The following is an 18,358-nucleotide window of genomic DNA, read 5'->3' on the forward strand; positions in this document are numbered from 1 at the left end:
ATTACATATTGATTTACTCAATAAGAGACAGAATCTTAACATTTGTACATGCTGTCCATGGTCATCATGACATGATGATCAGATGTACCCAATGGTTTATTGTCCACATATAGTATATCGATAATTTAGTCTAATATCAGAAAGTACACCAAAAACACTTGTTTTCTTGTTCCTGGATGTTCAAAGGAACATTATACTCCAGCCTGAGGCTTTCTATGTCCTTGCTCAGTAATCAGGAACCTCTGCAATATGAGCCAGTCACTCCACTGCAGAATTTCTCTCTCTCTCTCTCTCTCTCTCTCTCTCTCTCTCTCTCTCTCTCTCTCTCTCTCTCTCTCTCTCTCTCTCTCTCTCTCTCTCTCTCTCTCTCCACTTTCAAGCAGCAAAATTGTTCTGAGAGCAAGGAGTGGAAGGACCTGCAGAGAGGGAGGAGGGGGAGGAGAGAAAGGTAGGTCATAAAGCACTCATAGACTGTGGGGCTCTGGTCTGGGCAGAGAGAGGCTAAAAGCTTGCCACAACACTCAGTGCCTCAGCTGTCATCTTCTCTTTCACAACCCATTTATTGTGTCCAGGAAGAAAAACGAATAGGTACAGAGGGTCATGGAACCCACTGTCCACAGAAGCAAACTATGATGCTGTCACAGAGAGTTATAAAATACAGGTTGAGATGAGAAGCAAACTGAGAGAAAGGATAATTGAAGATAGATATGGCTTGTCTTCAGCTATTGTTCTTGGTGCCTGTTATTTAAATGCATATATTAGGAAATGTTACAGCTGATGTCAAATCATGGGATCTTTGCTGTACAGTGTATTCTTTCACATTGTACACATTAGCCTCTGAGCTATATAACCTGTGGATCAGTCTATTAGTCTAGCCTGATTGAGCCGGGTGTGGTGAGAGAGACACTGATCTGAAGGTGTGATGGGGGATTGTGCTTTCAGTGATCTTAACACATCTGTTGACTATGTTCCAACTTTAGTGATCCTAGCTACTTTGTCCCTTAGGGCCACCGTAACAAACGCATATGTTGGGTGAAATGTATGGTGATGGGGTGTAGTGCATTTAGTGATCCTAACACATCCTGTTGGGAGAAAATTACATTTTCCTAGAGAGGATTTCCTGCTGAGCCCAGCCCTCTGCTCTGTAATCAATCAGGATGAAAGCTAATTTACCACCCCCTTAAACACAGCGGATTGACACACCACCAGATTGACATGCATCCAATACTTTTATTGAAACTAATGATGCCCTCCCCTCCCCCCCACACACACGCCATTATGGCTGACTTCCACTCATTTTAAGGCCCTGTATCAATACCATGAGACCACCCATGGGACCATATCAGAGACTTAAACAGATGATGAGAATTGTGGCAGTAGAATCAACTAAGGAATGTGGCTGGCAAAAACATTTTTTCTCCTCATTTGGGAAAGTGACACAAGCATAACATCTCACTGTGTGTACCATATGGACTCTCAGATGTTCTTCCTCTTTCTTATACGCCTTGCGAGAATAAAAAAACAGGATGGATCAGTCTTTTAAATATTTCAGTTTTGCGTTTGGACGTTTTCAGTATGCTACTTTTCCTTTTACTGTCTCATTTTGGTTGGAAGCATCAAGGGATTGGACCCACATCTAACCCCGCTTTTATTTCGCTGTGAAATATGAAACATAAAATGCTGCGGGGACATAAATAAATCAAACAAAAGCCTTTTACTGCTAATTTCCCACTCGCTGTAAAGCGCCATAATCACCACGCCTGGAAATACTGCATCTATAGCCGCAGCAGATTTGCCTGTCTAGTAGATTGTATTTTAATCACATAATGTAACATTGTAGGCATATGACATGTATAACTGCTTACACAGGCCTGTGAGTGTGAATACCCTCATACATTTAATCACATCCCATTTTATAAGTAGTTGATTGTTACCCACCATAATTGTTTGATCTATTCCATGTTCATCTGACCTTGCACAGTGTTTGTTAATGTTATGCTAATTTTGCCTCAATGTACATGAAGCCAGAGCGACAGTCTTTGACTTCTTCCAGGAATGCCCTTGTGGATTTTTCTATAGTGGAAAAACATAAAGAAATTAGTATATTTCAGCTAGTCTTTAATACAGTTCACGTAGGGTGCAGCCATTGAGCGAGCCACATTATTAAGGTCAGCCTATTCAAAAGGGACCAGGTAGGCCTATCGACATACAATTAATTCCGTCTTGACCAGTGCAGGTCATTGACACCTAAACCCAAACTGGAAAGTCAATACATTTAGTATACCCTGATGTTCTTTCCTCCAAACAAATAAAGAGAATGTTCATTTTGACCCAACTGGAACTCGGGTGAAACTAGGGCATGATGAAGTCTGAAAAAAAACAATTTGAAAGAATATAAAGTCTGGAAATGACAACGTCTATGAAGTCTGTGAGAAGAGCAAGAAAAAACATTGACAAATGTGCCAAATACATACATTTGTTTTTAAACCAAACATTTTGACGGAATGAATTGATGGGTCTTAACATTGAACATTGATCTATGCCCTGTGTTTACTTTTACAGTATATCCTACTGTTTTATATGACAACTTCCTTAATAAACATGACCAAAAAGCGTTCCACAAAGCAACACAATAATCACCGTATCTCACTGATGGGCGGTATTGCATCTAAGACGTTAAATCCTCTCTCAGTAGGACATCTTTGCTATGGTTCATTCAAACTAATCCTGTTAATGACATATTGTTGCATCATGAATGGTGACTGAGACAATCCCATCTTCAGGATAAAGCTCAGCTCACACATCTCCTAATTTCCTCTGGGTCAAAATAAGGGATGTGGGCATGTGGGCGTGCCTAAGTGTGGGAACGAAACAAGGGTTTAGATTCCATTAAACTGATTCCCTTAAACTGATTAATGCATATCTAGCATATTTTCTCTGTAATGTAGGTGAGGAATAATGGAGGGTTTCGCTTTGTATGTTTCATTATAAATATAGCCAAATCATGATGCCACTTCTATATACAGTATGAAGTCATGGAGATGACAGGTTATAAAATATGCACTAGTTTGATCAGGGGAATTAGGAAGCTGAGATGTAGAGGCACTAAACCGTGAGGTGAGTGTATTACATAATACTCTCTATAGATAGGCCAATAAGCACATTTAGCAGCATCCTTCCCTTTTACCATCTCTCTGGCAGTCAATGTTCCTGCTCTCTCTGCATGCATGGCTGCACTATCCCTAAAAACACTCCTACTGAGCTTAACTGACCGTGATACAAGTTTGGCATAAAACTGTGTGGGCTAGAGGGTCACCTGCTTAGTGTGTATGGAGAATTTTTTGGGGGGGGAATTGTTTGTTGAAGACGTCAAATCAAAACTCACCGGACAGATATGCTGAAGCCAGATTTTATCATGGTATTTCAACACTAGAGGTCTGCCTAAATGAATCTATGGAGAATGGTTAATTAAGACCACAATGTAGACTAGAAAGCGGTTTGGTTACAGAGTGAGTACAGATGTTTTAACTAATAGGAAGATTAGTGGTGAAAGTGGAAAGCCGTGCCTTCAAGATTGTGTCAGAGAGTAAAACTCTTCAATAGAGGTTCCCAGGCAGGCCATGTGAACAGGATGGATCTACCCAAATGAGCAAATCAAGCAAATCAAAAAGTAATTTGTGTCAAAAGGAATAATCATAAAAAAGGCCCTCTGACATACAACAAGGTCTTTTTCCAAATAACCCATATATCACATGTCATCAGTGAACCCAGTTGATTATTTCTGAGCTATCCCAAAATCCTTTGGTAATAGTCAGGTGTGCCCACCTTGAACTGGGAGATGGGAGTCTGAGGCTAACTTATCCATCAAGGACAGAGCTCAGAGGACGAAGCACAGAGTGAGTACGCATGCATGGGTGGTGATAATAGGCGATATGGAGCAGACCAAACTGAAGACACTGAAGTGAATCAGTCGGATCATAATGTTATCTGCCAATAACTCTGAAAATATAATTATAGGTAAAATAGATCAATCTCATCCTATCCCAGCACCCTTTGAGGATCACTAGTTACACATCCCGACTCATATTAGAAGAGTTAGAAAAATGATGGCAATTTACTCCGACACATCTTTCAAGAGATAAAAGTCCCAGTAATGATGACATCAAAGGATGTCTGTCATTTATTTAATATTGCAGTTGGCTGGTTTTTATTCATAATATGACATCTGAATATAGTGTAAAATGAGTAACGGTGAGCCTGAACCAAACTATAGCTATACATAATGTCAATCAAGATTATGACTGAGGAAAATGTGACATTATGGTGGTGTAATACATTATACAATGTATCTATTGGAAGGCTTGAGAACATACTGAAGGGCTAAAGCGGATCTCAGATGATGTCTATATTTAATTTCTTTGAGCAGTCTACCTGGGAATTCAGTGCCATCCAGTTATTGACTTCAAATCGTAACTTCCACGGAAATCCATTGAATCCAGAACTTGGAAAAACATGCTTTTAATTTGTATGCAAAGGTTTTAAACGTAAGCCTGGATTCAATCAGATCGAGCGTAACCAGCGTTAACTAGCGCTGCCCGACATCCACATAGCTGATCTTTTGGCGGTGTTAGAGGTGTAACTGATGTATGAGCTAACATATAGGTGAGTGTGGCTGCTCTAGTGTGTCACAAACCACTCCCTTCCTTATTATCCCTACTGCATTAGAAGTTCAAAACGGCAGTAGAAAGTGTAGGCTCTATCCATAATAGAAATAATGACTCTCAAATACCAAACCAGTGATGTTAGGCTAACGCATGTTTTCGTGTTCATTTGGATGGAGCGTTATTGCCTATCAGTCTAATTTGAGTGTTTGAACTTGTAACGTGGGTGCATAGTATTTGTCAGATTATAGTTGAGTGTCACCAATGGTAGTGTCCACGATAAGGTAACGCAACAAGCTGCTTGTGGATTTGACAGCTCTAAAGCAGTTCTACCTCCGACACCGTCAAAACAACGCTATGCGGATGTCAATCTGATTGAGCTCCAAAATGATTGGGACAGTAACAAATGTTTTTCCTGTTTTAGCTCTGTACTCCAACACTTTGGATTTGAAATGATACAATGCTCCCGAGTGGTGCAGCGGTCTAAGGCACTGCATCTCAGTGCTAGAGGCGTCACTACAGACCCTGGTTTGATTCCAGGCTGTATCACAACTGGCCGTGATTGGGAGTCCCATAAGGCGGCTCACAATTGGCCCAGCGGCGTCCGGGTTAGGGTTTGGCCGGGGTGGGCAGTCATTGTAAATAAGAATTTGTTCTTAACTGACTTGCTTAGTTAAATAAAGTTTTTTTTATAAATGACTATGAGGTTGAAGGGCAGACTTTTGGCTTTCATTTGAGGGTATATCAGGTGAACCATTTAGAAATGGCAGCACTTTTTGTACATAGTCCCCCCATTTTAGGGAACCAAAGGTATTGGGACAAATTCCCTTGTGTATTAACGTAGTCAAAGTATAATATTTATATATGTTTCTAAATACTTCTAGCATCCACATTATTGTAGAAGTGTTTAGACACATATTATTCCATTCCATTCACAAACGCAGCGAGGCTGCAGCGCAGACTCAAGAGAGAGCTTTCGGCCATGGCAAATAATTGCATTAAACAATCAGCATTACAGCAGTTTCACTCATCAAACAACAGATGAAGTAAATATGTGATAAGTGTCAGAACTAGCAGCTTTAATTGCAGTGATCAAAGTGTGTCTGTAAATCATCTGCAAGCAGTAGTTTTGCAATTATAAAAGCACTCAGCAATTCAAATAATTACCATGAATTAAGTAAAAGTGTAATGATCGCCTTGATTTGCTCTCTAAAGTTGTTAAATCAACTTGTAAGCTGTTTATGGCAAATATACTGTATATATATACCAAATCAAATTGTATTGGTCACATATTTAGCAGATGTTACTGCGGGTGTAGCGAAATGCTTGTGTTCCTAGCTCCAGCTGTCACGACTTCTGCTGATGTCGATGCCTTTCCTTGTTCGGGCGGTGCTCGGCGGTCGACGTCACTGGTCTTCTAGCCATTGATCCATTTGTATTTTTCCATTGATTTTGTCTTGTCTTCCTACACACCTGGTTTCAATCCCATTCATTACCTGTTATGTATTTAACCCTCTGTTTCCCCTCATGTCTTTGTCAGAGATTGTTTGTTGTTCAGATTTTGTGTTTGTATTGGTGCGCGACGGGTCCACGTACCCACTTTGTTTTATATTATTCATAGTTTGAGTTATGTTTAAAGTCATTAAACAACTCTATTCCACTAAGTTTTCTTCTCCTGCACCTGACTTTTCACCTATACACAGACTCGGACACCAGCATTAGTATCCAACAATTTACAACAATACACACAAATCTCAAAGTGAAATAATGGAATTAAGAAATATATAAATATAAGGACGAGCACTGTCGGAGTGGCATTGACTACAATACAGTATAGACATATGAAATTAGAAAAATTGTATGTAAACATTATTATAGTGACTAATGATTCCATGACTATGTACATAGGGCAGACCAAAGGTATGTGGACATCTGCTCGATGAACATCACATTCCAAAATCATGGGCATTAATATGGAGTTGACCCCCCCGCCCCCTTTGCTGTTATAACATTCTCCACTCTTCTGGGAAAGTTTTCTACTAGATGTTGTAACATTGATGGAGATTAGGCCTGGCTCGCAGTCGGCATTCCAATTAATCTCAAAGGCGTTCAATGGAGTTGAGGTCAGGGCTCTGTGCAGGCCAGTCAAGTTCTTCCACACCGATCTCGACAAACCATTTCTTTATGGACCTCTCACTGTGCACGTGGGCAATGTCATGCTGAAACAGGAAAGAGCTTTCCCCAAACTGTTGCCACAAAATTGGAAGCACAGAATCGTCTAGAATGTCATTGTATGCTGTAGCATTAAGATTTCCCTTCACTGGAATTAACGGGCCTAGCCCGAACTATGAATAACAGCCCCAGAACTTTATTCCTCCCCCACCAAACTTTACAGTTGGTACTATGCATCCTGGCATCTCCCAAACCCAGACTGCCAGATGGTGAAGCATGATTCATCACTCCAGAGAACACGTTTCCACTGCTCCAGAGTCCAATGGCGGCGAGCTTTACAATGTTCCATCCGATTCTTGGCATTGCGCATGGTGATCTTAAGCTTGTGTGCGACTGCTCAGCCATGGAATCCCATTTCATGAACCTCCCAACGAACAGCTGTGCTGACATTGCTTCTAGAGGCAGTTTGGAACTCGGTAGTGAGTGTTGCAACCGAGGACAAACAATTTTTACGAGCTACGCGCTTCAGCACTCGGCAATCCTGTTCTGTGACCTTGTGTGGCCTAGCACTTCGCGGGCTAAGCCGTTGTTGTTCATAGCCGTTTCCACTTCACAATAACAGCACTTGCAGTTGACCTGGGCAGCTCTAGCAGGGCAAAAATTTGAAGAACTGACTTGTTGGAACGACGGTGCCAGCGGTGCCAGCCTTGTATTGTAATTTCACTTTTCGCTTTGTATATGATTACAGTCAAAACAACACAATATAATATATATCTTATTCTTTAAAACGCTGTACTGTAATAGAAATACACTTATATTTTGACAAATCTCTCCACTGATGTTGAATAAATGTGTTGCAAATGTTCTTATGGATGTTAGCAAAACACTCAGTTGTAAGAAGTGTCATGACACATTCATGCAAGCTGCTTTGTATAGTATTAGTCCTTATATTATTATTGGTTGCCAGGTGTACCCCCTTCAAATAAAGTGCAATCAAATATTCTATGGGTATTCAGAAAAACCCATTATAGCTTTCAGATTGCACAGACCGACCAGGCAATAACATCATCCATTATCAAAAATGGAATAACCAAAATAATGGAATTGCTCTCATCAGATCAATCTGGCCCTCGATTAGAGTGGAGAGTCCAATTTTACACCTAAAAAAGGAAAGGCGTTGATTTAGACACTTCCCTCTCCCTTCCCTTAATACATCAATAAAAAACGACTGGGCTTAATAATACAGACCCACAGTGTGGCAGTGGTAAAAAGCACTAATATAATTGCATTTACAATGAAACTCATGGCTTACAACTTTTTTTTGGACAAATTATGTATTGAGAAAGTAAGTGAGTGGTGCTGAAGGATTTTTATTTTTTTCCTCATACCCACCATGGAGCAGAGAGTCATTATTTTACTGTTTGAATCCTTCATTCCACCTGGGCTGGGATTTGTCTATTTCAAAAGGTTCTTCAATAGGTTCAGAGATCACTTGATTAGTAACCCATCATGAAACACCTGTCCCAGGGGATTCAGTCCAACAGTAGGCTGATTCTTCTATAGCCTATTAGGTCTTGAGTATGTGCACCTTTTGAAGGATGGCTCTGTCAATCACAATGCCTTGACAATGGGAAGATAGGTTTATTGGACTATGTGTCATGATGCTACTTGTTTTGTATGCTCCCAGTGCCAAAATACCTACAGATGCTATTTCAAGGCTACTTTTTATTCAATGACAGATAGCATGGGCCTCATGGAAATGTCTGATAAGATTATAAAGCCTGGAGAGTCACTTGAGAAATGGTATACAACATATAACTAGGCCATGCACTACAGGGATGGAAATAAAGAGTAATGGAAGAAAATATACAATTTCTGAATAGTATGAGCATACACAACTGATTTTCACAAGATACAGTCACTGCAAATTTCATTCAGTACAGTTCTACTGTTTTGGAGAAAGAGCAAAAATAGAAGTGAATTACAGTTCATACTTTTACAGTAGAAATACAACGGTTTTACTCTGACAACCTGCAAATGTTTTATTGCTCTATGAAAGAGAGACTATCAGGAAATATTGAGCCTTGATAAATACTTTTTTTTTTAAGTACCTTTCTTTAACTAGGCAAGTCAGTTAAGAAAAATTCTTATTTTCAATGACGGGCTGGAACAGTGGGTTACTTGCCTTGTTCAGAGGCAGAACGACAGATTTTTACCTTGTCAAAATACTATATATTATAACAAGGTATTTTTACCTTGTCAAAATACTAATACTATAAATACTATATACAGTATTATCTGAAATGCAAATCATGTAACTAACAAAAACTATGAACAGTTTAAACTACTGCATCTTTGAAAGCACTAGATATGGTACATGGTACATTGCTGTGCTCAGATTTAAGAGTATTTAAGAAGTATTTTATCTGACTTCTGAATCTTTTTATGCATTGTGCATACGATGGTAATGTATATCACTGTGATGTACTGTATGCTAATCAGAGACATTTCTAATGAAGTCTTCATTGTGGACCTAAACCTTACATCCTGAGCCTCTAGATGTGCCCCTGTTTAAATTGTGGTTCATGGCTCTTCCACACGTACAGTACATAAAAAAATCCATAACATTATTATAGAGCCATTTTCTGTTGCTCTTTGAAAACACTATTTGAAAACATGTGTTCTTTCAAAATTGGTTTGAAACCTTTACATTGCTAACCAATCTTCTGAATGAAAGATGTTTTTTAATATTTAACAAAGATTACTCTACCCAGAAAAGGAACATGAATTCTATGCAAACTTTTAACTCCCAAGCTTTTCAGTGCATCCCCATTTGGTTTTTACAAAGATATTCATGAATGATAGTGCAGGTAGTCCTGAGTGCCTGTAAGAGATATGAAAACAAGCTATTGCAAAATCCACCCCTGTGAAAACAGACAATTGTGTAAACATTGATTATTTATGTTGTGGTTGTTCTATCGCCTCCAATCTGATTGTCAGACAATTGTTGGCCAAGTAGTGTTTTCCGATAAGGTGCCACTTTCGTCTCCTTGGGTGCCTTGTGATACTCAGTTGGCCTCTACTACCTGTCAGAGAAGGAGAGGTAGCTCCTACTACCCTGTGCTACTATACTCATCTACATTCATCTTTAAATCCCTCATAGTCGCATAGCCTTTGGCTGGCAGCACTTAAATCAACATGAAACCAATTAGCAATGTTGCTGGGAGAGAATGTGTGAATATCTGCATACCAATGAGCTACTGCTGCACATTCAACTTCCCACAACAGGATTTTGTTTTAATATGTTCCACAGAGTACAGATTATGCTGCTAAACTGTTTGAGTTTTTAGGGTGGTACTATTGTACATAATCTACAACATTAATCACATTCATATTAATTTGGGACTAATCATTACATTGATTTTACCTCTTGGAAGCTTGCGCTTCCATTGCATTACAGCATATGATGATTGGCATTGCTTGATAATTGCCAGTGTTGTGTTCGAGACCACCTATAGCGAGACCGAATCAAGACCAAGACCGGAGCAAATCGAGTCTGAATCAAGACCAAAACTAGAGGGGGCAAGACTGAGTCAAGAACGAGACCAGAAAAATGTGAGTCCAATTAAAGACAGTGATTGTCATTTTATCAAATCACAATAAGAGTTCAAAATGTTCAGTATTTATGGAATCTTTAGACATTCAGAATAGTGAAGATTTATTTTTATAGTAATATACAATGGGAATGTGGCCGAGCGCTTGCACAATTAATAGACACTGCAGGAAAAAAACAGAATAAAAACATTTGTCTTGTCCAGGACCATCAGAGCTACAGTATTCCTTTATGCCCCAAAATTATTTGCAACACTGCCATCATTCACTTGGAACTGGACTGTGTGTTTACAGGCAGTTGCAACAATGTGACTTTAGATCATTAGAATGTATTCGCCAAAAGTCACAAAATACACCTGAATGGATTTCTGCAAATATGTAAACACCACGGGAGTCCTCTTACATTTGGGAACTTTACAGTCCTATTGCTCAAACAGCTATGAAAAGGAAGGATCTTTTTTAAATTTTACTAGGCAAGTCAGTTAAGAACAAATTCTTATTTTCAATGATGGTCTAGGAACAGTGGGTTAACTGCCTTGTTCAGGGGCAGAACAAGACATTTTTACCTTGTTAGCTCAGGGATTTGATCTTGCGACCTTTCGGTTACAAGTCCAATGCTCTAACCACTAGGCTACCTACCACCCTGCTCTCTCCCTCAGTTATGCACATCAACAACAACAAGATCAACAATGAATGCTAATCAAAGCAAGATGAAAATTTCACTGATAAACAATGGGGTTTTGTAGCCTCCTTGTCCTTCTGCACCTTGACTGTCAATGTATTCTTGTCCCAACCAAGCACCCACGCTCACTGGCTAAAATTGGCTAGCTTGCTAGTTAGCTTCTTCCAGACATAAATGAGAGAACACCGAACTCTGACCATTTTACTCACTGTAGCAGAGCTGGTTAGGCTATATACATGTTATCTATCGTGTTCTTGACTAACTATTACTATTTTTGCCTACATTTACTGACGCTGGTCATATTCAGCGGGTATTCAGTTACTCTGCGCTCTGGCACACTCAGATAAGAGTGCTCTGAAATCAGAGTAGATAGCCAGACTGAATTTGTGAATGCAAGAGATATGCTAACTGGACAACAGTCATTCAAGTTCTTTCTAGCTAACCAAATGACATCTGCATCTCTAGCTTTGTATAGCCACCAAAAAAACAATATGAGGGGAAAAAGTCAGTCACTCACCCACTCCTCCAATGGCATGACATCCTCCTAGCAGCTAGCTAATTAGCTATCTAGCTAACTTTAGGCTCTGTGTTTTTAGCTTGCTACATAAATAGATACGAAATAGATATTTGGTCATGTCTGACTTGTGATCATTGTCCTTGCTTGTTTGATTGTATTGACATTCCCAGCCTTAGCAATATGCGTCAGTTTTTGTCTAGAATGTTAAGTCATTGAAACGGAAACAGTGCATCCTGAATGGACTCAGCAAACAATGTACCAAGCCAACTGTGATTTACAACCTGATAGCAATATTTTTTGGACTACCAAGAAATGTATTGGTGAATTATATTAATCATGCTTTGAACTGCATCCATCTATTCTGCCAACATAGCCTTAGTGTACGTCATGGAACGCTGAGTAATATAGAACCTATTTTTAAAACCTCTTATGAAGTTGCTTTTGTAGCATAAACTGGGAGTTTAATATTTTTTACTGATATTATGATTGTCTGTTTGTTTCATATCTGCAAACTAGTTGCAGATTATTGCTTAATAGATAAAAAGACACAAATGTGATTGTCTCAGTCCACAAGAATGCTTAAACTACATCCATATGGTTGGGTGGGCCTGTCAGGGACTGGCTCCCCAGTGGGTGGGCCTGTGTCTACCCAGGTCCATTCATGTCTACGTCCCTAATGCAAACAGTGCATGATGACATTTGCGCATCACTTCGGACTAAACCTTTCAATACCTGGTTTGCATAACCATTGTTGCCTTAGTTAGCATTTACTGGTAGATATCATAAATTGAAACGTCTCTCCTACCCTACCGGCTACCGATGTCATTATTCTGTGAGCTGCTCCATACCGAAACCAGTTGAGAGCTGCACACTTGCTGCCTTTCAGATGATATTCCGCTGAACCTAAGCTATGTGTGCGGTGCGCATGTGAATATACACTGCTCAAAAAAAAAAAGGGAACACTTAAACAACACAATGTGACTCCAAGTCAATCACACTTCTGTGAAATCAAACTGTCCACTTAGGAAGCAACACTGATTGACAATACATTTCACATGCTGTTGTGCAAATGGAATAGACAACAGGTGGAAATTATAGGCAATTAGCAAGACACCCCCAATAAAGGAGTGGTTCTGTAGGTGATGACCACAGACCACTTCTCAGTTCCTATGCTTCCTGGCTGATGTTTTGGTCACTTTTGAATGCTGGCGGTGCTTTCACTCTAGTGGTAGCATGAGACGGAGTCTACAACCCACACAAGTGACTCAGGTAGTGCAGCTCATCCAGGATGGCATATCAAAGCGAGCTGTGGCAAGAAGGTTTGCTATGTCTGTCAGCGTAGTGTCCAGAGCATGGAGACGCTACCAGGAGACAGGCCAGTACATCAGGAGATGTGGAGGAGGCCGTAGGAGGGCAACAACCCAACAGCAGGACCCTTACCTCCGCCTTTGTGCAAGGAGGAGCAGGAGGAGCACTGCCAGAGCCCTGCAAAATGACCTCCAGCAGGCCACAAATGTGCATGTGTCTGCTCAAACGGTCAGAAACAGACTCCATGAGGGTGGTATGAGGGCCCGACGTCCACAGGTGGGGCTTGTGCTTACAGCCCAACACCGTGCAGGACATTTGGCATTTGCCAGAGAACACCAAGATTGGAAAATTCGCCACTGGCGCCCTGTGCTCTTCACAGATGAAAGCAGGTTCACACTGAGCACATGTGACAGACGTGACAGAGTCTGGAGACGCAGTGGAGAACGTTCTGCTGCCTGCAACATCCTCCAGCATGACCGGTTTGGCTTTGGGACAGTCATGGTGTGGGGTGGCATTTCTTTGGGGGGCCGCACAGTCCTCCATGTGCTCGCCAGAGGTAGCCTGAATGCCATTAGGTACCGAGATGAGATCCTCAGACCCCTTGTGATATGGTGCGGTTGGCCCTGGGTTCCTCCTAATGCAAGACAATGCTAGACCTCATGTGGCTGGAGTGTGTCAGCAGTTCCTCCAAGAGGAAGGCATTGATGCTATGGACTGGCCCGCCCGTTCCCCAGACCTGAATCCAATTGAGCACATCTGGGACATCATGTCTCGCTCCATCCACCAACAGACTGTCCAGGAGTTGGCGGATGCTTTAGTCCAGGTCTGGGAGGAGATCTCTCAGGAGACCATCCGCCACCTCATCAGGAGCATGCCCAGGCGTTGTAGGAAGGTCATACAGGCACGTGGAGGCCACACACACTACTGGCCACACACTAAGTCATTTTGACTTGTTTTAAGGACATTACATCAAAGTTGGATCAGCCTGTAGTGTGGTTTTCCACTTTAATTTTGAGTGTGACTCCAAATCCAGACCTCCATGGGTTGATAAATTAGATTTCCATTGATAATTTTTGTGTGATTTTGTTGTCAGCACATTCAACTATGTAAAGAAAAATTTATTTAATAAGAATATTTCATTCATTCAGATCTAGGATGTGTTATTTTAGTGTTCCCTTTATTTTTTTTGAGCAGTGTATTTCATGTCCTTTGCAAATGTGTAGTCTACTTTGTGCATGATTTCTCTATTGTACTACATAATTTATAAATCATATACCTCCACTACACTACTTTGATATGTTCCCAGTGACTGATTAAGGTATACGTGACATGGTCAGCCACCCAAGGCGGCATCTTGCCGGGGGCGGCACAATGTTTTTTGAATGGTGACATTTGTGCGATCGGTTTTCTATTGCTCATTTGCAAGTCACGTCAATGATATCATGTCACCGTGTGGGACTGTGGGTCAATTAGCCTAGTGGTAGTGAGTGCCTTGATTCTAGTTTGTGAGCTAGGCAGGCTACTGCCAGGGAAGGCCTCCCACTCAGAAGTACGAGATGGGGAGGGAAGCGGGGGTAGGTTGACCTCAGTTCTCCCCACTGGAAGCCCATGGTAGGGGGAGCGGGGGAATCTATCAAATAGCGCACCTCTAACCTAGTACAGTACTAGTAAACCACAATTCATTCATAATACTGTGAATATATAGTTTCACAAACATATTGTTGCATTTTTTTCTGGTTTGTGCGAAATCGTTAAGAATAATATAAAACCAGTCTGCACATCACCAAGGTGAAGTGGCTTTGTCTATATGTCTATAAGATAGTTAAGATATTCATGTTTTAAGAAAGGAGTGTATATATTTGGCCTCACGAAGCAGTTTTATGCTTTGACTGAATGGAAGGTCTTGAGACTGGACTCAAGACCAAGACCGGTCTAGAGTGCTACAACACTGATAATTGTAACATTTAACTCAATGTATGGACATAGTTGAATAACAGTGTGTGCACATTATGAATGAAAAGGTTAATGAACAAACAATTATAATCAACGTAATACTCCTATACCCTTCACCATATTATGGTATTGCTGAATTGTGTGCAATTTACTCCTTACAAAATAGATCACAGTAAAATACTCTAACATATTGGCCTTTCTGATATTAAATTATGCAATGAAACACCTGAGGTTAGAAGGACAATGGGTCCTCCTTGCCCCTGGATTTGTCTGGTTTTGTGACCCAGTTCCTCTCCTCTACCAGGTTAGGTTAACACCTGCCCTCTTAGCCCATGATCACACCTAGGTCTTGACAAGTCAATCAGAACCTAACACCCTGTGTGTGTTTGTGTATGTGTGTGTGTCTGTGTGGGCCTGCATGTATGTGTGTGTAGAAGGTGAAAACGGATGTGTGAAGCTGAGCTAGCTCCACTATCACCATCTAGAAGCTCAGTAGTGATGAGCATAGACCGTTAACAAGGAGGACAGGGAGCAAGACATCCCAGCAGGCAATGCAGCGAAATCTAATTTCCAGGCGCCAGCACACCTGTTTAAGCCTTACCTTAAGAGTATGTCATACATTATGGTGCCCTGAAGGGTAAATAATACTTAGAGCAAATATGTAGAGTTGGTGTTTTGTTGTTTGCAAATACAATGTACTGTATGTATCAGTGTAAATGCACCGTAAAAGCAACACACATTCAAGAGAGAAATGGTACCTCAAGGAGTTCAAGGAAACATTAGAAAGAGAAAACATGTTTGAGTGTAAACCCCTTTTTTGTCAGCAGAGGTGGAGCAATAGAGGGAAGATATGCTTTTGAGATTGGTATTAAATGGTGACGTGAGAGAGGAAGTCTAACAATCACAACAGCAGAATGGAAATTGTTTCAGCAACAGATATGGAAAAAAGATTTGCAGAGATGAAGACCCTTCAGTAAGATATGAAAGCAACTGAAAATGTTGCTTTTAGTAATAGAAACATTTACCATAAGTAAGATTGCAAGTTGTCAGATGTTAAAATACATTTGTATCATCTACAATAAATGTAATTTCTCACACAACAAACAATACCACAAGCAGTACTTGAAAGACCACCAATTTTATTTAGCTAAATGCAAGCAACCAAACGGGCAATCTACCTCAACAACCATCTCATGTGAAACCACACTGTGTTTGGAGAAAACCAGTCAGTGGCTAATCACTGCAGAGTACTTTCATTGAGCCAGCATAGCTTTGTACAGATGAAAGCAGGACCCAGGCTTGACATCCTCATTTAGATCACCAAGACTTCAAAACAGAGGCTAAAGGGTCTATAGGGACTCTCTCTCTCCTCTCTCACTCAGGGCAAAGTCAGGCTCATCAGTTGGTCTGGACAGCATGGACCTGAGCAGGGGCAGCAGCGTGGGGTTCTGCTGTTTGTACTATCACCTGAGGGGAAGACCTGGGAAGTCCAATAAAACTATCTCCTAAACTGTTTCACTATATTTAGACATCGTAAAAGGTGATTACATTGAATGATTGGGAATTGGATAATTTGGCCATAGAGAGTGCCATATTGTGTAGGCATGTATTGAATTGAAATGCTTGCGTTTTTTTTAACCCAAATTGTTCATGTATACAGTGGGTAGCCATAGACGGTAGGCCCATGTATTGAGTTGAAATGATAGAGGTTTTTATACTGAATTGTTTACGTAAAAAGTGGTTTGTTAGAGACAGTAATGTCAAATCCCTGTTTTATATATGGAGTCATGTAGGGCATAAGGAGATGCACATTGCCTTCAGAAAATAGTCATACCGCTTGACTTATTTCACATTGAATTCAAAATTGATTAAATAAATAAATAGATCTCACCCATCTACACACAATATCCCATAATGGCAAAGTGAAAACATGATTTTAGAAAGTTCTGGAAAATTATTTGACAATGAAATATTGAAATATCTAATTTACGTAAGTATTCACACCTCTGAGTCAATAGTTAGAATGACCTTTGACAGGGATTACAGCTGTGAGTCTATCTGGGTAAATCTCTAAGAGTTTATAAAATATTTATAATATATATATATCATTATTTTTTTAATTTTTCAACGTCTGTCAAGTGGTTGTTGATCATTGCTAGACAGCTATTTTCAAGTATTGCCATAGATTTTCAAGCCGATTTAAGACAAAACTGTCACTAGGCAACTCAGGAACATTCAATGTCGTCTTGATAAGCAACTCCAGTACCAATTTGGCCTTGTGTTTTAGGTTATTGTCCTGCTGAAAGTTGAATTTGTCTCCCAGTGTAACGGCCGATGTTGGTGGAAGAAGGTGAGGACCAAGGTGCAGCGTGGTATGTGTCCATATTTATTAAAATGAACACGGAAATAACAAAAATACCAAAGAGAAACGACCGAAAACAGTTCTGGCTGGTGCAGACACACAACAGAAAACAACAGACCTAATAAATATGAATTACTGTGTAATTTAAGAAAGCCTCTGTAACGATGAGTTGTCATGTTGTTCTGAGTAACGATACAGAGGGTACCCTATGTATTTATTTATTGATTAATTCAGATGGAAAAATCTCAACAAGTTGATATAATCAAGTGAAGCAGTGGTGAAAATTGCATTTTTATAATTACATTTACAACCCACATGCACAACGAAATGAAGGAGGTGGGGTGGTTCTGCTAAATTAAGCAGAGGCTGAATTTCCAGAGTTATTCATATAAAGTTGCACAGCTGGAAACCTTTTCTCTGAACAGCGTGTGCAGCATAATTTGCGAAAGGCCACATCTATAGGACCCCTGCTACTTAATGATTTAATTTATTTGACGAAGCCATCCGGGCCCATGTACTGAACATGCTGACTGGGGGATAATTTAATCAGGGCAAAGGCGGCATGTGATTGTGTGCACTCAATATTATCGGATGGTACCATCCTTCCACAGGGATCTTACTCTGATATGACCTTGAAATTACTACAAGTTATTAAAGCAGTTCGGTGCCTTCTCTATCTCTTTTTACTTTTTTGTTTGTTGATAAGAACATATACTACACTTGATCTTAGCCAAAAGGCAGAAAAGAGATTCCTTCTCTCTTTACAGGTAAAGCACCTGAAATCTGAAACTTGGTAACATTTATGTAAATTGGCATTAATAATGAAGATTTTAGTAAATGGTGTAGTCCTTAGATGAAAAGAACAGGTGCTTCTATGAGACAGGTAATGTAATTACTGTACCAGTACAACTGAAGTTTATGGACTTTCCCTGTAGCACTGACCTACCATTATGAAACACCTATCCCAAGATACTCTGTCCAGTGGTAGGCTCACTCTCCTCTCACTCTCCTCTGCCTATAAAGTTCTGTCTACGTCAAAATACGCTGCTCTGAACAATGGCAGATGACGGGTGGAATCTGATCACTGTTAC

General features: G+C 40.3%; 1 pseudogene; it reads right to left on the minus strand.

Moving 5' to 3' along the window:
* Window positions 1-17,875: 17,875 nt before the first annotated feature.
* On the minus strand, window positions 17,876-18,017 carry LOC139406220 (U2 spliceosomal RNA; annotated as a pseudogene).
* Window positions 18,018-18,358: the final 341 nt, after the last annotated feature.

Source organism: Oncorhynchus clarkii, chromosome 3 (genome assembly GCF_045791955.1).
Source record: "Oncorhynchus clarkii lewisi isolate Uvic-CL-2024 chromosome 3, UVic_Ocla_1.0, whole genome shotgun sequence".
Lineage (NCBI taxonomy): Eukaryota > Metazoa > Chordata > Actinopteri > Salmoniformes > Salmonidae > Oncorhynchus > Oncorhynchus clarkii.